The sequence below is a fragment of the Protopterus annectens genome, chromosome 13.part0, assembly GCF_019279795.1.
Source record: "Protopterus annectens isolate FY-2018-M chromosome 13.part0, PAN1.0, whole genome shotgun sequence".
Lineage (NCBI taxonomy): Eukaryota > Metazoa > Chordata > Ceratodontiformes > Protopteridae > Protopterus > Protopterus annectens.
The window spans coordinates 79,998,672-80,021,437 of record NC_056747.1 but is presented as its reverse complement, the minus strand read 5'-3'; positions in this window follow the sequence as shown (position 1 = coordinate 80,021,437).

Sequence of the window (22,766 nt, the reverse complement as noted above, 5' to 3'; positions counted from 1 at the left end):
AGCTTAATTCAATTCAATCAACTCTTAATAGCTCACAAAATTCTGTACCACCCTGAGGTTACCCCCTCACTTAAAAATATTATTAAGCCATATAGCAATCTAAGATCCCTACGGTTAGCCGATAAACTACTGGTCCAAACCCACAAAACTAATAACTCTGCTGGTGAATCCCTGTTTGCCAACTTCATTGGCAAAACCTGGAATTCGCTGCCAAACTATATAACCCTACAATCCTCCAAAGGTCTCTTAAAAAAAACCTCAAACAGTATCTCAAAGTGAATTGGCTATGCCCATGTACCAACCCTGATTAAGTTATAAACTAAAAGCATATTCTGCAATTATCAGAACTTGTAACTACATCACCAAGCTCTGCTTCCAGTCTGATGTCTCTTACTTTTAATTGTCTGTCCATGACAATTGTGAGTCCCTACTAGGAAACACTACTAACCCATTGTATATAATCACTTTGTTTTTATAATTGTTTGCTAACTTCTGTGTAATCTATGTAAGTTTGTCTTTGTGGAGCTTTTCTCCCCCGGGTCTCCACTGAAAATGGACATGTATCCAGTCAGACTATCCCGGTAAACAAATGTAAAATAAATAAATAAATAAATGTTGCCAAATATATTATATGCATTGAATGGCGATATGCCAGTGTGATAAAAATATATTTCCTTTTGGTGACAGGATGTATAAAACTTTTAAGATTTCTTTCATTTATGTAAGCAAATCTGGGGAATTTGTCCACTATATTCTTCATTTCTTGGAGTGTCAATAAGACATTCCAATATTTCCGAATAACCTTTTCTACCTGTCGTGTCCTATTATTATAAGAAATTATATGTCTTAGTTTTAAATCCATATATTCATGTTTATCCATGGTTAATTCTACTTCATCATCAGTTGTCTTAAAATAGGGTGCTGTTTCAAGATGCCTCTTCTTTAGTACATCTTCTATTATTTTTTGTACCATATCCAAACTGTATCCCCTTTCCATAAATTCCAGGGCCATTTCATCCATTTGCAATTTATTAGTGTGATCATCTGTATTCAGCCTACTTAATCTACACAATTGGCTCTTAATTATGCCTTTAAAAATATGAGGTGCATGCATGCTCAACTTACGTGTATCTGTTAGCATGAACATCTTTTTTATATACACTTGTTTTTGTATTATCAACATTTTTCTCTAGCCTTATATCTAGATAGGTGATCTTACATGGAGAGCTTTCCATTGTAAAGTGTAAAAATTCTGTACAGCTGTTCAAATAATTTACATATTCCCTTAATTCCATTTCGTCCTCTTTCCAAAGCAAGAAGCAATCATCTACAAAACGCTCCTAAAAAAGTATATTGGGATTAATAAACCCAGTATCTTTATAAATATATTTACTTTCCCAATTACTTAAAACTAAATTGGCATATGTATTAGCTATGGGAGTACCCATGGCAACACCTGAAGTTTGTAGACATGGTTGTTCATCAAACAAAAAGATGTTACTTAAAATAATATCTGATGTTGTTAATCTTCTTCCCATTAATCACTGCTGGGTTCAGTTCTGAGCCCCTCAGAACTGTGTCAGCCTAATACTAAGCTCGCATACACCAAAAACTCTTGAGCTAAGCTGCTAACCACAATGCCTTTCTCTCTGTTACATCAGGTCTCGTTTGCCGCATAGCCATATAGCAGCTTTTCACCAAGCTCTCAAGCTAAGTGTTATTTTTTCTTAATACTTGTGTATTTTTGGATATTTTTCTCTTGTATTTCACTCTTTTACTGTTATTATATCCTCCTAACTAGCTCTACCCATTGGGTAATTCTTTTACCATTGTTGGTACACCCTTTCCTTACCCTTGTGGTATCGCTTGATATCATCGTTGGTATCTTCTTTCCCTTTCTTCTTCCTTTTCTTACCTTTTTTATGTGTCTAGTAGTTTTGTTAACTTTTTTGTGTGTGTATAGAAATGTCTGACAAAAACGGGACTTCAGGATTTAAACATTGCATCTCTTGCAATGGTAAACTCCCAAACAGTGATTCTCATGACAACTGTGTTTATTGTCTGGGGGTTTCTCACCTCTCTGTTAAAGCCCCTTGCCAAATTTGTCAAAGTTTTGGTCAGCAGACGCTGAATGAAAGGAAAAATAAATTGATTCTGAAAGGCCTTCTCGTTTCTCCTTTCTCAGAGGCCCTTTCTGTGTCAGAGGTCTCAACCCCTCCAGTAAAGGACAAGAAACATCCCCATTCTGATCCCTCTTCACCGGCTGGTGATAAGATTAAGACACACAAACATAAGGCCCACAAATCTTCCTCAGAGCATAGAATTGCTACTTCGGCTCCTACTACTATTCTAATGTTCCGAGCACTGCTCCAATTGCTACATTGACCAAAGCCATGGACATTACTGGATTTTTGATGTTGGCAACACCCTTGGCACCAACCTTGCCTTCCATTTCAGCTATGGCACCGGCCTTACCTTTGACAACAGCTATGGCACCGACTTTGCCTTTGACCACACCGAAAGTGGTTCCAACCCATGCAATTCCTTTGGGACTGATGACATTGACTCCGACTGCCTCTTCAGGACCGAGTTCCTTTTGTACTCCACTGATTCCTTTACTGCCTGTCTCCAAATTAGAGACTACAGTGCCACTAGCTCCGACACCATGGACCCGATACTCCCTTTCATTGGATCCGTTCCTAGGTCAGATGTACAGTCCCTTTCTGGACTGACCCGATTCCCCTGCAGGAGTGTCCACGAGGTCCATCAGGAGTCTACTGAATTTGATGCGGTGCACCTGTTGGATCAGCTGTTGATGGCCAGAGGGATACCAAATGTTCCTAAGACTCACCCCCCCTCTGGGGTTTGGGTCTATCTCTCCCACGACTCAGACATATACTCCTCCTTTGGATCTGTCGGTTATGAAGCCCATTGCTCTGACATCCTTTGTGGAACCTCGCTCCTAGACACTGACAGTGACTGTCACTGAGGCTTCGAGGCCACCCCTTTGGCTCTTGGTTCCATCAGAAATGTCCCTTCCTCAGACTCATGGTTGGGGGACGATTGAGTCCTTCATCCAGGGCACGGTTCTGAGTGTTTTATCGGTTCTGCCCTTGGATCCGGGGATAATGTCTGCCCTGATCCTGCTTGAGGCTCCATCTCCGGGAGTGGGTCCAACAGAGCGGGGTGTGACCCCGGTTCCGAAGTTGTCCTTCTTGGTTCCGGGCTCCCACTCCTCTTCGGGCAGGCCTACTTTCCAGGTGATGGGAGAGGGTGCTTGCTTTGGAAAGCACTCCTTCGACATCGGAACTTCACCCTGCTCCCTCTGAGCTACAGCTACCATGAGCCACCTCCCCGGGACACCGGGAGGAGAAGACTGAAGTAACCCCAGTTCGGGGTACCCATCCTTCCGAGTCTTATTCAGATATTCCCACTGAGGAACCTCCTCAGAAGAAGGTGTGCAAGAGGAAGCAAATTGACTCTCCTGAAGAGTCTTTGACACAGGACATGGACTACGATGATGGGAGGGGTCCCCACTATTACCCCTGGATGATATCTTCTTCGGAAACATCCTGGAAATATTAAAACAGAGGGGTGGCTGGAAGCCCTCTAACCCTTCCTTGGAGGAGACCGTCTTCCTGCAGGCTTTTTGCTCCCGGCCTTCTACTTCTTGGGTGACCCCACCTGCCAACGAGTTAATCTAGCTCATCATGCAGTGTGCTTGGCATAACCCTGACTCTATTGAGGCCATTCCCTGGAGACCTGATAAGATTCTTCCTACCCCGAAAGAGCACCCACACTGGTCCAGAGGTTTTCCAGTTGATGCTATGGTGGTGGCGGCCACTAAAAAGGATCTAGTGGAAGAAAGTTCTACTGTTCACCTACCCAGCAGAGAGTCCTGGGATGTGGACAGGTTGGGGAAGCTAGTCTTTGCTTCAGCGATGTTTGCTGTCAGGTCCCTGAATTACTTGGCAAATTTTACGAGGCTCCAAAGAGATTTAATTACTGAACTTTCTGGAGCCCTCCTGGGTCAAGTTTCTGATGGGGCACGGGACAAGGTTGCCTCTCAACTTGACACCCTTGAATCTATTTCCAATTTGTCCATGAGACTGCTCTCCCACACAACGGAAGGGGTGGCTAGAGCTGCAGGTGCAGGCATAGTCATGAGGTGTCATGCCTGAATGCGCATCTGTGACCTCGCGGACTCCTTCAAGTCCTCCTTTTTGAGCGCCCCTATTGAACCATCTTCTTTATTTGGTTCTAAAGTGAAGGACACATGGGCCAGCTTCGAGCAGGATGGAAAGACTCTGTCTGCCATTGACCTACGTTTTTCCAAGCCTCAACATTTTTTTTCCCGGAACCAGAGGAGTGGAAAAATCTGGCACAAGAAATCTCAAGGTCCTTTCTGTAACGCATGTGGAGAGGATTCCGCCAGAGGCAGAGGGGGTTCCCATGGTGGAAGATGCCCCTTTAGGGGCAGAGGGGTTCCCCAAATCCAAGACTCTAGAGATTCCTTCTCTGGGCAGTCTTAACAATGCTCCTGAAGCGTTGCCTCATTGCTTTCCTCTGGAAGCAGTTGGGGCTCATTTTTCTCTGCACCAAACTGCCTGGTGCTCTATTTCAAATGATCGATGGGTGCAGAGAATAATCTCCACAGGCTACTACATCCCTCTAGCCTCCCATCCAAAACCTGCAAAAAACCTTCCTGATGTTCCACCCAATCAAAGGGAAGAAGCGGCTTCAGAGATAAGAAAGCTGTGTCAAAAAAGTGTCCTCCAACCATTCCTTCCTTTGGCCTCATCTGTTACAGCCTCCATGGATCTTGGACACTTGTCCAGACTTAATTTCTCACCCCTAAGGGTTGACTCTCCCAAATCTGTCCACACTCAAGCTGACGGCTTGGTTTCTCCACTTCTGTTAGTCGCCAGACAGGAAGCCCTTTCCTCACCTGTTTGCGATATCATTCTGGCCTCCCAGAAGCCATCCACCAAAAACCTTTACAGAGATAAATGGAAAAGGTTTTCTCTTTGGTCTAAAGAATGGATGCTAGATCCCTTCTCTGTTCCGGCCTCTGTTATCCATCAATACCTATCTGAGTTCTTTGAAAGTGGAGCATCAGCTTCTACCATACGAGTCCATTTAGCAGCTATTTCCAATTTCCATAATGGATCAGAGGGCACTGCACTTATGTCCATCCACTTATGCAAAACCTTTCTCAAAGGAGTGTTCACAGCAGACCTCCAATTAGGCATCCCTTAGAGGCATGGAATCTCTCCCTAGTATTGCAGTCTCTCTCTTAACCCCCTTTTGAGCCTGCTGCAAAATGTGACCTCAAATTCCTTTCATGGAAATCTCTATTTTTGGTAGCTGTCACTTCAGCTAGACGGATCTCAGAATTACAGGCCTTATACATCAAGAGACCGTACTTAACATTTCATAAATACAGAGTATTGCTACGTACTAATCCATCTTTTCTCCCCAAAGTGGTTTCTGATTTTTCTGTGAACCAATCCATCGAGCTCCCAGGATTTTTCCCAAACTATTCCAATAAAGGAGAATACTGCCTTCACTCACTGGACGTGCATATGCAACTATGTATTTACTTAGACAGGACTAAAATATCAAAACACATTCAACTAGAGCTATAGCAACCTCTGTAGCTTTTCACTCCAGAGCATCTATGGACGACATTTGCGCAGCAGCCATTTGGGCTAAAACACACACTTTCATCAAACATTACAAGTTGGATATGGTCTCCAGGGGAAGAGCGGCCTTCGGCTCAATGGTGCTCAGGAATGTTCATCCATAAGGGCCATCCAGGTTTCTCAGGTAGCTTGGGATTCTATCCCATTAGTGATGAATGGGAAGAAGATTAACAACATCAGATAAAGAAGTTATGTCTTACCATAACATTCCATCTGTGTTGTTGATCTTCTTCCATTCATCACACCCCACCCTCCGTCCCCCACCAAAGGCTCCTGGTGGATCTCATGGGTCTTTGTGGTGTTTTCAGGGTTTTTATGCAGAAATGGCCTCTGCTTTACTTCTATATGTCTTATGCAAACTTAATCTGAGGTAACAGGGAGAAGGGCATTGTGAGTAGTAGCTTAGCTCGAGAGGTTTTGGTGTAATGCAAGCTTGGTATTAGGCTGACATGGTTCCGAGGGGCTTGGAACCAAACCCATCAGTGATGAATGGAAAAAGATTAACAACACAGATGGAACGTTATGGTAAGACATAACTTCTTTTTCAATAATATAACAGATATTTTCTATATTGTTATGCAACATATCAGTTTCTCTATTTAGAAACTCCCATATCGCTTCTACACCATATAAATTGGGAATCACTGTAAAAAGTGAATTAATGTCCAAACATAATAACAGAAAATTCATATTTTGATATCCCTTAAGCCAAGTAGCCAATTGCATCAGAAAGTCAGCTGAATCTTTAATATAACTTCTACATATACATAGATATTTGCTTAGAATGCTGTGTACATAAACAGATAGCGGTTCTGTTATCCAGCCTATCCCCTATAGGTCTCATGGGAGGGTTGCATAAGGATTTGTTTAGTTTTGGAAGCCCATAAATGAAAGGAATTATGGGACAAGGCACTGTAAAAAAAAATTAAATAATTCCAAAGTGATCTCATTTTGTAGTTGCATGTCATATATAAACATATTTATATTCGAAATACATTTTCTTAGAAATGTTTTGTCATCACTTAAAAAATTCAGAATACTTTTCATATAATCACTTCTATTGAATAAAACAATTGCCCCTCCCTTATCGGCCTGTTTGATGACTATATTTTTCTCAGATTCTAATTTTCTCAATGCCATTTGTTCACTTTTAGACAGGTTATAAAACCTTTGTGGTTTGTTATTATATACTTCCCTAATCTCCTTCTCACATAAATCATGAAAAGCTGTAATAATAGGCACACTATACGGAACAAAAGTACTTGCTCTTCTACATACTTTCACATGCTGTATCTCAGTAGATTTGAAGAGCAGTTTTAGATTTAAATTTCTAACAAAAAATTTTCAATCAATGCATCAGTCACCCTATTATATCCACTCAATATAAACTTGAGACCTTTTGTTAAAATGTTCACATCATCTGATGTTAGAAAATAGTCTGATAAATTTACAATATTCCCAGAAGCAATACCTATTTTGGTCATCCTTGCTTGTTCCGACCTGGTGGACTCTCGTTCTTCCATTTCTGGGACTGAGTACGCTGTCCTCTCCTTCCTAGAGATATCGACCTGGAATTCTTCTCTATCCTGTCTGGTACTTTAACCATTACTGCCCGGAAAACCTTGGAAAAACCCTCATTGCGACTGTTTCCAGGCTGTCCTTAACGAGTTGCCTTTTTTTCCCGTTCTCTACTATATAAACCATCTGAGTTTCAAATCTTTTGCTGTTATATAAACTCTGAGTTGGATTCTGTTGGTCGGTGGCATTTAGGCTCCCACCAATGGTAGCAGCTTTCTCTAAGATCGCTGATTCGTTTGCTGCCCTGTTCTCTGATTCTGATTACCAATAGGTGCATGCATATTTCAAGTCGCTGATTCGTTAACACTCGACATTACTTGCTTATTATTGGCCAGTTCATCATCACTTATAGCTCTGATAACAAAGAGGTCTCTCAAATTAACAAGAAGTTTTGGCCAGCCCTTTTAGATAATCAAAAAATCAAAGAAATTGTTGGAGATACACCAAGGTTTGTCTTCAAGAATAAGAACAACCTAAAGCAGCTGTTATGTGGTAAAGATGGCTTTCAGAGAAGTCAATCCATCATTGGCCAAGGCACACATAAATGCGGGAGATGCAAGGCTTGTCAGCATATAGACCAGAATAACACTTTCTTGCATCCTAACACAAATAAATTCTATCATTTCAGAGCAACAGCTATCTGCATGACACAACACTTAGTATACCTTGTAACATGCTGTGATTGTTCCTCTTTCTATATAGGAAAAACTGATCAACAATTAAAGAACAGAATTCTACACCATATAAGGAACATCTTTAAACATGACCTACATAAAAGCCTTGCATGTCACATTACATTATACCCAACACATACGTTTCTTTTCAAAGCGATAGAAGTCATTCACCCTACACTCAGAGCAGGAGATTGTTCACACCATACAGAACTATGTGAAATGAAATGGATCACGAACATGAGGAGTACTCGATCCCCTGGTTTGAACAGTATGATTCCTCTGAAACCAGCTTTTAAGAACAGACGCCTCACAGTAAATAATTAATATAATATATATATATATATATATATATATATATATATATATATATATATATATATCCAACCACAAATAAAACGTTACTCAGCAGTACGAATATCTCCCAGTATACAGAAAAATGACAAAAATAATCCAAATAAACGTGCTGGGAGACAACCAAGGCAGTCATACAAAAAACTCGGACTGTAAAGTTCCAAAAACGCTCTTGCTACGTAAATATATATAAAGCAGGTCTAGTTTATTGTTTTTTACAGTCCGAGTTTTTTGTATGACTGCCTTGGTTGTCTCCCAGCACGTTTATTTGGATTATTTTTGTCATATATATATATATATATATATATATATATATATATATATATATATATATATATATATATTTCATTTTTATTTTTATTTCTGTTACCTTGTTAGTTACTTGAAGACCTAAGCTAATAGCCACACTACCTAGTTTTTACAAACATTGACTCTTAGTTTTTAGACTTGTGTCCCACTGACCTTTAAACAAGCAAATCCTTAGTTTATATTTATTTTATGTTACTCAGGGTTTAATTGATATTGTCATATCATTTGATCAGTATTCTTTGACCATTTTTTGAAGATACACAAGTACTTTTGTAATATGGATTTGCGCTGGTTTATAAATAGCACCCTAGGTGCCACATTAAGTACACAGGTATATAATGTTCGTTTTTCATCATTACATGATTAAGATACGTTTCTGATGACTACTATTCTAGTGCTTAAATAGTTGTTAGGTTATTAGCCCTTTTGAAGCATCATGTAGTTTTTCTGTTTTTACATTTTCTCTTGGTCCCATTCTGTAAGTGATTAATACATCCTGAATGAATGGTTTAACTATGGCAATAGATTAGTCTTATTTGATTAGCCTATGCTATACGTTTTTGTGAAATGTTTTTCATTTAGTACTTATTTTGGCGTTTTTGCATATGGCTATTTTGTTTTAACTATCTTTTGAGTACACATTATTAATGAATATTCATTATAGCTTTGAGTTGATTTGTTCCCTTTGGTGGTAGCTTTATTCTTGCTGATTTATCATTGGTCTACCAGAGATTGGTTAACCTACCCAACTTTTTACTTTTGATTGGTTAGAAGTAGCTTGCAGTGGAGAAACATGCTAATACTGTTGCATAATGGCTCAGTATTTGCCATATTAATTTCTTTTGATCCCAACATGTATCTCCATTCTTTACAATATTTTAGAATGCCACCATTTATGATGGCCATATATCAGTTGTTTTACATTATATGCTTTTAGCTGATAAACCATGAATGCTTGAGACCATCAGTATATTTGGTTTTAGTTTATGACAATCTATTTCTACCAAAAGGAATTGGCCTAGAGTTAGTCAAGATGCCAACTTTTATGCTAGAGAAATATCATAGTCCATTTGAGTATGATTCTATATTATTCTATCTTAAAGTTGTATATTAACTTTCTATATAGTACTCTAGATGCCACAATAAGCGGACAGGTATATATATATATATATATATATATATATATATATATATATATATATATATATATATATATATATATATATATATATACATATATATATATATATATATATATATATATATATATATATATATTACGTTACATCCTCCATTGTCCTAGTGACTCAGATAGTTTTTTTGTTATAGGACCCTCGTTATGTCCTTAATGGTTATTTTCTGACATAGTTTTATACCTGTTGATTGATTTCTATCATGTTTTTAGTATTTTGTCTTATATAGCTTATGTTGGCTGCAGTATAAACTAAACTTGACTTCATACTGGATTCTTTTGTGAATGGCTATGATGGTTAACCTCAATTCAGTATTGGTTACATTCTATGCATGTATAGATTTGTCTCTTGGAAATCTGTTGATTGCCTATTGGCTATCTAGTGATTGGCCACCTTGATTCATCTATAACTTCTCACTGGCCAGAGTTTATATCTCAAAGTTAATTTTAATGTTTTTGGCTGACAGACATTCTAATATTTGCCATTTCTATTTTAATAATGAGCTGATGACTTTTAAGCTCAGAAGTGCTTGAATTCATATGTCTGCTGCCGCACATGCAGGTGGACTTGACTGTAAATGGCAGCTGCATTTTTCATACTTCAACAGAAGTTTTTAGATGAGGTGTTTCATTTTATATGTCTGTTGCTGCATATGTGGGTGGATGTAATTGCAACTGCCACTTGCACCTCTATAAATATGCATTATTTAATCAAACTTCTAGTTATCACTCCATTTGAACACCGGTTCTCTTCTTGGATCACAATCCATAGAATGGTGTAGTGCATCAGTTTCACTTTAATCCGGCTGTACTGATTTCTTCGACTGAAGCTTGAACGTTTCATTGGAAGTTTGTCAGCGATTGTTTCAGTCCTATTATATATGCATTATTTATGAATCTATCTCCACTATTTCAAGCTGTTTTTCTTCAGTTGCCCATCGGTATATGTCTGCTGCCATGAAAGTGGGCAGACACAATCAATAGTATTATTTGTGTTTTTAAATATTATAAGATGCATTTTTGCACCAAACAAATAGCCTTCAAGCTATCTAAAACTCCAGTTCTTCCATTGGATTACTATCCGAAGAATGGAGTGATTTACTGTGTATCATTATGTTTTGTTTATTATTGATCTTGTCACTTAGTTTTCTGTTAATTTTTGCTAACTTTTAACTAAGAGACTACAACTACAAAGTGAAGTTTATGTTATACTGTTTCCAATTGTAATACATGCTTTTTTTTATTTCTCAATTAGCTTTTTAATGTTTTACGTGATTTACTTATGACAGTTTCACCAAGCTTCCACTGATTGGTTGATTAATTTAATTTTAACTTTGTGATTGGATATACTTTTTGTAATATTTTACTTCCTGGTTTTATACCCATCCCATTCATCTGTGATGTCTTGTAATAAGTAGGTGTGTAAATTAGCAACAAAGGGACTGGTCATGTATTACTATTTTAACCAATAGGAACCTTTGTACATTAAGATCTGAAGAAGGCAAGTTTCACCAAAAGCGCTTATCGTACTGAGGCCTGTTTGTCTTCATTTTGTTCAAAGTTTTATGATTATTGATTAAAGTTCATTTTATTTTATTTTTATCGTTTCAATAGTTTTATGAGCCATCAGCCTTAGCCGTGGAGTTGCATTCAGGATTTTTTCTAATTTTCTGCATAAGGGTCTGACATAAGCTGAGAAAACACAATTGACCAGCATGTTGATGTTAAGGCACATGCCACAGAGCTTAGGACTTGTATGTAGCCTAACCAATGAGATATGTTGATTCCTACTTTTTCATCCATCTTTGACCTTGCCCAAAACAAGTTATCACAGTCCATTATGGAGAAAGGGAGGACCCAAAATGAAGTACTGGGTTTGTGAGGATGAGTGGGATCTCACAGATGAGTGACTTATCTGCTTAGGGAGATATAAAGAGACTCAGTACTACAGTACCAGGTTCAAAGACAGAAACATATTTCATGGATTCAGTGTTTCAGTCTTACTAGTGGAATATAATCCTGCATGAAGGTGGGGGAAGAAGGGCTATACCCTAAAAATTTGTTTCAAAGACTTGGTGTCAGTGCATAGCTCTCTTACCAAACACAAGGTCATCTGCAAAACAGAATAGGAATGACAGGCCCACATGTTAGGAATTAGAGACCACAGAAATACAACTTTGAATTATAGTCAGGCCCGGTCTTGGCCTTGGATTTATTCCTCTTACTTTTTGACATTTAACCTAGCTCCAATGTGTTACCTTTTGCCTTTTGTGTTTTTGTATGGAATCATAAGATGAACACTTTGGCCTAGTGCTGCCTTAGGCTGATTAAGCCAATTGGCACAGTAGGGCCCTGAACTTGTCTTATGCAAACCAGAGCTGAAGCTAAAAAAAGTCTTTACTTTGAAGGCAAAAAAAATCCATTCTACTTGAACCTGTAGCAAGCTGCTTGCTACAATTTTAACAAGCATCTTGCTACAGACAAACTGTCACACACGGAGTGCTTCAGAGCTGCAGAAGTTACTGAAAAAGCAGTACCATATTTTTATTAACAAATGCTGATACTGTACTACCACATTACCTGTATCTGCCATGCATGACCCCTGATCTTATCAGGAGAAAGGAAACAAAGAAGAGTATTCTCCTTGAAGACCAAAAAAGAAGAAAAAAACTCTTCCACTCAGAGACCATAGCAAGCTACTTGCCATGAATGTATCTATCACACACTGTCCTGTTTTTGCAGAATGTCCTTGATCAATTTTACCTCATATTTTTGTCCATCCATCATACAGTTGCTGATTTTCTTGTCAGTTACTGTGTATTACTGTCAGTCAGCAATGCCATCCTTTAGAGTTTCATACCTCATATTGTTCAGAAAAGGCATTTTGATGCAAAATCTAGCATCATATTAACTTTGTAAGTGAATTAGAAAGAATTGAGAGGTATTCCACAAATGCAGTATTGACATTTTTAAATGAATGCAGGTATCATACTACTCAAATGCCTAGAATTTTTCAGAATGGTGGTAGCGTCAGCCACCAGGAAGGAACTACCAGAAGAAGTCCACCTGTCCACCCCCCCCAACAGGGAGTCTAGGATATTGGACAGGTTTGGGAAACAGACATATACTTACATAGGTGTGTACTAGACTAATGGCCCTGGAGCCTTTACAAGCCTAGCCCATAAAAGTGCCCTGGCATTGTGCCACCCGTTGTTAGTTCCCAGTACCTCTATCAAGTAGAACTACTGGAGTGATCTCTGGGGTAAACTTTCTATTTCCCATCCACTCATCAAGATTTCTCTTGAAGAGGGCAGGTGAGGTTCTCTGCTTGACATGTATGGGAAGTCTATTCGAGAGCATGGGCAGTCTCTGGGTTATGAATCTGTCCCTCCAGCATGTTCTGTTGATTGTGGTAATGAGGTTGAGCTCTCTGGAGCATGTGGTGCAGAGGGATTGGGATTTCTTTAGATGTAGCATTTCTAACAGAGCTGGGTCAGACATGGTTTTGTAAGTCAAGCAGAGATCGCCTCTTAGTAGACAATATGAGACAGAGAATAGCTGGAATTTTTTGAGTCTGTCCATGTAGGATGTGTTTAAGGCCTAGGATCTTCTTCATGAGGTACTTTTGTGGCCCCTCCAGCTGTTGCAGGTGTCTAGTGAGGTACATGCCAAATGGGGCATTATACTCTATGATTGGTCTAATGAGGGAAGAGTAGAGAGAAATGATGCCCTCTTTCTTTCTGGATGCAAAACCCTTGGTAATGAGATGTGACACATAGAAGGACTTTCTGACCACAGTGGCAATATGGTGGTCGAAGGAGAGGTTGCTGTCAATCTGTTTTCCCAGATCTCTTATAACACCTTCAGTGTTCAATGGGCTCCCATAGATGTAATAATTAGTGGGAACTGAGTTTTTCCTAAAGGGGATGACGCATTTTTTGGCATTAAGCTTAAGACCATGGTTTCGACACCAGTCATTGGTCTCAGTGAGGCCTGTCTGTAGGATGTCTACATCACTTGGGGAGTTAATAATGGCTCCCAGCTTGCAGTCATCTGTGAATTTGGTCAGCCAGAGTCCCTCCGTGTTGGCCTGGACTTCTGAGAAGTATATGCCAAACAGGAGAGGACCCAGGACCGATCCCTGTGGGATTCCACTCGTGACTGGTCGGCAGTCTGACTTGGAGTCCTCTACTTTCACACGGTGTGTTCTATCTGTGAGCCAATTTGCAATGCACCTAATGATATAGGGATTGATGCCTCATTTGGTGAGTTTATCAATAATTCCTGAGTGAGGAATGGTATCAAAGGCCTTGGCCAGATCAAGGTAGGCTGTATGAATTGTCTTACCTTCATCCACCACTCTGGTGACTGACTCAAATATCCAACCAGGTTGAGAAGGCATGATCTACCTTTCACAAAACCAAATTATGTGGGATCTAGAGTTTGGAGATTCCCTATATCCTTGTTAATTAGGTCCATGATGATGCACTCTATAGCCTTGCATATCAGACTCACCAGGCTAATGGGGTGATAATTTCCAGGGTCTGTAGTCACTCCTGCTTTATGGAGAGGGATGACTGTAGCAGTGAGCCATTCGGTAGTGACAAAGCCTGACAGATGTGGTGCCAGTTCACTTTGTAATTCATGTAGAACACAGCCAGGGATATTGTCGGGTCCCATGGAAGCTGTATTCTTGGCCTTAGACAATGCAGCTTTAACCTGTGCAGCAGTAATGCAGGGTGCCTGGCATTCTTCCGGTGTTGAGATTGGTCCTTTGGGGGGGTAAAGTTGGCAGTGAATCTGTCGGCCAGTATGTTGGCAATATCTGTTGGCTCAGTATAGGAGGTAGCATTCTGCAGTAACTCAGAGCAAATCTGGGTATTGCCATGGAGATTCTTGATATAACTAAAGAAGGCTCTGTGTTTTTTTTAGTGTCTGCCGCAATTCTAGCCTTCATAGCTGGCTTTGGAGGTTTTGATGAGGGCTCAGCAACCTTCACCCTTTGGGTACTGAATTTGGCTCATATTACCCAATTTCAGTGGGATTTGACTTAGGAGCTCTCCAAATCTATCTCTGGTAACCTGCATGCAGATGTCCAGAAAACTGTGGAATCAGAACTCTCCATTTTGCAATCCATACCAAATATCACTGTGTGACTGGTATTAAATGCAACTGATGGTACAGCAAGAGCAGCAGGCACCACTTATTAATGTATGTCATCATGCCTGGATGCATCTTTGTGAGTTGATGGAAATCTTTAAGAAGTCCTTCATTAATGCCCCATTCAATGGATCCACACTTTTTGGGTAGAAGATAAAGAACACTCTAAACAGGAGTTAACAGGATGGTAAAATCCTCCCTGCAGTGGGAATTAATTTCTCCACATCTCAAAGGACCTTCTTTAAGAACCAGAGGGGTAGCAAGAAGATGTGGTTCCACAAATCACAAGGCTATTACCATAACACTCCTGGGGACAGACCTCCTCCTGGCAGAGGAGGAGGTAACTCTAATGGATTCAACCCAAAAGGCAGAGCCAGACCACAAATACAAGGCTTTTGTGGTCCATTTACTGAAAAGCCTTACCTGTGCCCCTGAAAGGTAGCCTGTCTGCTGCACTCTGCAGACAGTTGGTGGGGCGGGGCACTTATCCATGCCCCACAAACCTGGCAAGAAATTAAAACAGATTCCTGTGTGCACAACATAATTTCCAGAGGCTACTCAAGTCTGTTTTCCTTTCCCCTAATAACAAAGAAGAAAGTACTCAATGTTTCACCCAGTCAAAGGGAAATGGCAGCAGGAGAAATTTATGAGCGGCTTGAAAAGAGAGACATCCAATATGTCTTTGAAGACCAATTCAAGGTTCTTTCTGGTACCCAAGAAAATGGAGGACACCTAGATCTGAGTAATTTATATTACTTCATAAAACAGATAATGTTCCAGACGATCACATTACAGTTAATAATGACTGTTCTTAGAAAGGACACTTGGATGTGCTCAGTAGATTTCAAGGATGCATGCTATCATTTAAAGATAGAGAAGTATTCAAGGAGGTTTCTCCTTTGCTGTCTGGGCGAGAATTATTACTAGTTCAGAGCACTGCCCTTCGGTCTCAACAGAGCCCCCAGGGTGTTCCCCTAGGTAATAACAGTGATAGCAGCTTGTTTCTTTCTGCAAGGGATCCAAGTTTTCCTATACCTCAAAGACTGACTCCTTACTGCTACCTCCAGGCATATTCTCTTACACCATCTGGACCTTCTGCTCCACCTAATGCAAAACCTGGGAATCACAATAAATTTACCCAAGAGCCACATGGAACATTCACAACAAATGCAACTTATTGGATGCCACCTGTACTCAGTACTATAAATTGCCCCAGTCCAGAGTATTCTCCCTATGACTGATAGCTATGCAGGTACTTCAACATCCTTCACCCTCAGCAAACTTAACTCTACAACTGTTAGGCCTAATGACCTCCACAATTTTACTAGTTCCTCTAGCAAGGTTTCACATGAGGATACTTCTGTGGACTCTTTCCATACAGTGATCTCAAAATGTTCATCCTTTAAATGCCCAAATTTGCATCACTCAAATCTGCAGGGATCATGTTATCTGGTGGATAACATCTCATCTAGTATCGGAAGGTTGACCTTTCCACAAGGATCCACCATCTGCTATCATAATCACAGATGTCTCCCTTCCAGGTTGGGGGTGCATTTTGAAGGGAGAATGGTCCAACATTCTTGGTCACATCTAGAGGCAAATCTTCACATCAACGTCTTGAAGATGAGAGCAGTTCTTCTAGCATGGCAGGCTTTTCAGCACATTCTCCCCATGAGTGTGATTTCCATATAGATGAACAAAATGGCAGTAGTCTGGTATATCAACAACCATGGAGGAACCCCTTTTTGTCAGGAAGCCATGAGAGTATGGCAGTGGGCAATGTCCTCACAATGACTTCTGACAGGAATGCACATCCCAGGGACATCCAATGTGTTAGTGGACAAATTGAGCAGAATTATCTTAATGCCTTAGGAATGGTGCCTTAATACTATAGCAATAACTTTGATTTTTTTGTCACTGGGGGCAACTTGCTGTGACATTTTTGCATCCTACCTGAACAACAAATGCAGCAGTTTCTTCACCATACTCCCTCCACTGGGACAGTCAGTGAGGGGCAGTCTAGTCCACAGTTGGCTCACATGTTTCCTTTATGCATTTCTTCTACCTCTAATGAATAAATTCATCCAGAAAACAAGAAGGTGCAAGGCCAGAATGATCTTTAGTGCTCCTTTCTTGCCTCGACAAACCTGGTTTCATTCTGTGGCCTCTAGTAGTACATCCTACAGGGATGTTGTATTAGTATTTAAATCTGTTGACTCATTCAGATGGATTACCTCCTACAGGTCAGAAATCCATGAAACTAACTGCTTGGTTGCTCCAGTTCTGACCTTAGCCAGAGATGTTAAGCTCCCATCATTGATTGTTCAGATCATCTGAGCCTCCCAACAGCAGTTCACATAAAAGGTTTTATCTTAGCAAATGGAAAAGATCTTCCATCTGGGGTATGTTGGAAGGACTAGATCTCTTCTCTGCTCCCATCTCTTCCATACTGGAGTTTCTGTCTGAACTTTTTCATAGTAGTTCTAGTTTTACAACTATCAAAGTGCAAATAGCCACAATTTCAAATTTCACATAGGTCAAAGTGACACCTCCAAACATCTCTAAGGTTGTCTACAGCCTTTTTGAGGGGAACGTTCCTCCTGCAACCTCCATTTAGAGATCTATTACCTCCACAGGATGTTACTATTTTGCTCAAGCATTAACTCAATCCCCCTTTGAACCAGTAGAATCAGTAAATTTGAAGTTCCTTCCTTGGAAGACAAATTTTCTAGTGGCTGTCACAGCAGCTAGATTAATTTCAGAGATACAAGCCCTTTAGTGCAAACCCCCTTACTTCGTTTTCCATAAAGACAGAGTTTCATTAAGGATTAATGCATCTTTCATTCCTAAGGTGGCATCTGAAGCAAGCTTAAAACAATCTGTCAACCTACCAGTGTTTTTACCGAGATTCTCCAACAAAGTTGAATGTACTCTGCATATGTTGGATGTTCATCATCGACTCAGTTTTTATCTCCATAGAATGAATCCCCTTAGAAAGTCTGACCAATTGCTCATTACATATTACAGACTTAAACTGGGTAAAGCAGTTTCTAAAGTTACTCTTGCAAGATGGTTATCAGATTGTATTTCCTTTGTATGCATGAAAAAGGGGTTACTCCTGCATGCAAAACCCAAAGCTTATTCCATAACAGCAATACCTTCTTCAATGGCCTTCATGAAAAGACTTCTCATTGATGAAAATTGTTTTGCTGCAACTTGGTCAACAGTTCACACATTTATGTCTCATTATAAATTGGATGTACTGTCTAAATCCCATTCCTCCTTTGGGTCTACTATTCCCAGAAATGTACTTCCATGATACCATCCAGGTAAAAACAGCTTAGCAATCTGTCTCATACATTGAATCTGATGAAAACAGACAACATCAGATATGAAAGTTATGCACTTACCATAAAGATAGATCCATGCTATGTGATTATCGTTCAGTTTGACCTCCCTTCCTCCTGCCTCCTTCCAAATGCTCATCTCTTGTTGGCTTCTGGTGACCAGATGGAGCTCATGTGAAACCTATCTGTGAACAACCTTTATTAATGGTGATTATACCTCTGAATTTCTTTGTAAGGGCAGAGTGCCAGGAATTATGGGCAGGGGAGGAGTCAGATCCCTGGATACATGAAGCTTCAAAGATGGTGCTAAGGTCAGATCTGACAACCAATATGTTGAACCAGATGAAAATCAGACAACATGGCTCTATTGTTATGGTAAGTACATAACTTTCATTTTTTTTAAAATCATTGAGGATGAAGTAGGTGGGACTGATTGACTGGGTCCCCCAGACATGTCCCAAACTGGGTCCTGCAGTTGCTAAGGTTGGCCTTGGTTTGGCAAGTCCCTTTGTTAAACTTCATGGTGGTTTGGAATTGATAAGGCAATACATTTCTCTCTTTGGTGTGGCATGTAGTGAGGTTAATGCAGTGTCACGTATGTGGACTGTCATTTATTCTGAAACCACAGACATAAAGGTTGCCTCAGACTTGTGATTTAACAAATACATATATAGTTGGAAAGTTTACACTTTTTTTGAATAAATGCAGGAGTTTTTTGAATAATGCACATTAGGATGAGATCCAAACTAATTGAGCAAATAGAAAAAAAAGTAGTGTAACCCAGGCAATGGGATGTTGTTTGCTGTCCATAGACATTTTATATGCTCCATGTTCCATAGCTCAAAAACTTAAAAAGAGTTGAGAGACGCAATTGCTAGAATGATGTATCCTGAGTGATGTTCATCATATTAATCACTGTTGCAACAGTCTTAGCTAAATGGGTTATATCTAGCCAAGGATATAACAGCCAGCCAGCTTCCAAAGCTTCAGGGCATCTTCCATACAGCCAGACTGTTAGACAGCATGCATTGTCTGTCAGAAAGAATGGTTTGAATGCCATACCCTACTGAGCTTTCCTGCCACTGAAAATAGTGCTCCTCTGCAGGCTTTTGAGGATTGACGGCTGACTTGTACTGCTGGATTGATATGCAGATAAGTTCCTTTTGGGGAAAATCCTTCCACATTTATTATGTATTGTTTAAATTTACTTTCCTTGTTGGGAAACAATTTTTTATTCTAGGAGTTTGTGTTTTAATGGACTGTCAAGAGACTTAAGTCTTCTTTTAAATGAGAGTACACTTTTTTCCTGACAATTTAAAAGTTGTCAAAAACATTTCCAAACCTTTTTTTTTTTTGGAGAAACCATGTTTATTTTCCTTTTTGGGGTTGGCAAAGTGTATTACAGTACTTTATACTGTGTTTTAACTAGGAAAAATGTCTTTTTGGGACTAAATTTTTGCCATCTTGTGCTGCTTAGTTTCCACGGGAAAGAGGCACCATTTTCTGTTTGACCATGGAACAAACTACTGGTTGGTCAGTCTTCCAGCCACAAAAAAAAGAAGTTAGGCAAATAGCCTTTACCACCACAGCAGGCTAGCAATTTTCCTCAGCCGCAGGTGGGTAACTCTGCTGTAGCCAAAGTTGATGCCTCAGACCACTCATTTTTTACACTGAATTCTTCTGTTGTGATTTCTCATGTTGTCTGTGAATGTTGGGGTCACCTCAGTGGGCAAGGTAGAGCCACTCTTGTTGACCCTGGGAGAAGGGGCAGGGAAGACTTCCTGTTTATTCACAATGCTATACCAATGCCTAGGGAAGATGCTGCTGCCATTGATAAACCTGTTTGCCCCAGTTTTCCTGTCAAAAAGAAACAGAAAACAAGGAAAAAAAACAGAAACTAAACATTTGTCAAATTTCCCTGAACAGGAGTACTTTATCAGGTCTGGATCAGGGTCAATTCAGGCTATTGATCCCTCTTATAAGGTAGCGTCTGCTAAGAGAAAAGGGGATTCCTCCTTTCTTGAAGATATTCAAGATTCTGAATCTGGTCAGGAAGATGAAGGGGCTGATTTAGGGTTTTCTCTTCAGATTTTTGATTCAGACTCAGAAGAGAGCATGGTATCGGATTTTCACTGTGAGAGATTTTCTTTCTGTGAAACTGTTTCTAGAATGTGCCAGTGTTTTCAGTGGGAGAACACTGAGGTTTCTCAGTCCCACAGAAAATACTTTGAGCTGTTACAAATGGAATTTCCTTAATCTTCTCCCATCCCTCCTGTGATAGTCAGCCTGTTACCCCTAAAAAAGCAGATAGATTGTATAAGGTTCCTCACTCTTTCAAGTTTTTTTTTTACACTCATCTCAAGTCTGATCTAGCAGCTATAGCTTTAGTTAATCCAAGTGCTGCTAAACATTTAGTTAATTCTCATCCTCACCCTTCTGACAAGGAAGATAAGATGATTGATAAATATGGGGGGAAGTGCACGCATCTGCACCTTTGATTTTCAGAATTTTGAATTGCAAGGCTTAGATGTTACAACTTATTCTGACTAATTGTAAAAGTATGGAATTTTTTGTGTGTGTTCCTTCTTGTGATTAATATATGCTTTGAATGGTTTAGTTTCTTCCATTTCACAGGTCACAACTCATTGTTTAAAGTGTGTTTATGATTCTGTAGATGCTTCTTCCATGGCTATGGTCACTGGTACTGTATTGAGGAGATTTGCCTGGCTGCTTTCTCAGAACCTCCCAGTGGATGTAAAGAATGCGATTTTAAATTCTCCTTGGATAGGAAGTTGATTGTTGGACTCACTGCTGCAGTGGTTATCAAGAAGTGTGATGAGAGGGGGTAAGCTGATTCAGGGAATCTAGAATGTCAACCCTCCTTTTTCCAAATGTTCCAAGGGAATCTCTTCAGTTTTAGCAAAGAAAAAAATCAGACTCACAACAAAATGCTGGCAAACAGATGTTTATAAAGCAATGGCAGAGTGTTTCCAAAATGAAGACAGGATCCTCTCAAAAAAAAAAAGGCAACCAAACAAGTCAGAATGGTTCCCTATTAGAAGACCGAAGATGCATTCTTTCGAATGCGTCTTGGTCTAACTCAAAAGCCTGAAATGGCAAAATATCAAAGTGGCTTTTAAGCAAATTCTTTCCCTGGGAAAGAATTGGCTTGGCCGCTTCGTTACTTTGCCATTATCGGCACTGTAGTGCGGTCTGGGAGTTGGTATATTTAAGTAGAGGGTGTGGGTGGTGCAGCCCCCCCCCCACACATCGGGGACTGTGGGGGCGAAACTCCCCACTTAATGTAATATTTAAAGTGTTTTATTTATTTATTTTATTTTTGTTGGAACAGCGATTTTTTTTCCCTAGGAAAAAAATCGCTGTTTTGATAGTTCAAAATTGTAAGCTTTCGCTTGCATAGGGCCGATTAATCACCGTTCGCTTTTTTAAATGTTCGGTGATCTAATATAGATCCGTCAGAATGGCTATTTAAGGGAGCATGACCCCCCCCCCTCCCCCGCTAACAGTTCCTTATCCCATCCAAAAAGTCTGACTCTCCATTTTTCTGTTTGGGAACAGATAATTTCAGACAAATGGGTTCTGAAGATTATTCATCAAGGTCACAGATGGCAGTGGGAGAGATATTCAGAGAGAACTTTCAAGTCCTCTTTTGACTGTATCACACAGGACTGTCTTCCTGGAGTGTCCTAGCTCCCAAAATATTGTAATCAGCTTTTATGTACTGGAGCCGATTCAAAATAAATAAATAAGTAAACACATTTTATAAATTATCTGATTTGCAGCATCCCTAAAAATCAGATTGCAGACTACTCTATTGGTACTTGTGGTGCTGATACAGCAGAACATGAATATTAGTAGCTTGCTTAATTTTTATTTCTGTTATATTTTTAGATAATACTTGTTTCTAAATAATCCCAGCATTTTTAAAGGATAATCCACACAAATAGTTATGATTTTTTGTGTAGCTCAACAGTTTGCATGCTGTTTGTTGTTCTTACTGTTGGAGGACAAAGTTTATAGTTCGAGTTCTGCATGCTATTCAAAGCTGCTGCTGCTGATGGAAATATGCAGTTAATCTAGTAGCAGATACTTTTATACCTAGACTATAAAATGAGACTTCTGGCTAATGTCACTGGATTTATAATATGACTAGAGACAGCAATTGCTCTTGTCAGCAGCTTTTAGTCAAGAGTAACAACTCAAGAAGCAGCTGTGGAATGTACATAGCCAGATTCAATAACACCTACACTAAGTGTACACAATCTGTATTCAAGAACATCCCTACTGCATTTGTTGTGCTTTCTAATCACCCAGAAAGATTATACTATGTACATGTACATGGAATCTATAATTTGTGGTAACCTTTATGAATCCCCCTCAGTATTGAAAGCTACAAGAAAATCAGTTGGAAAACTAAAATTAGAAGGAA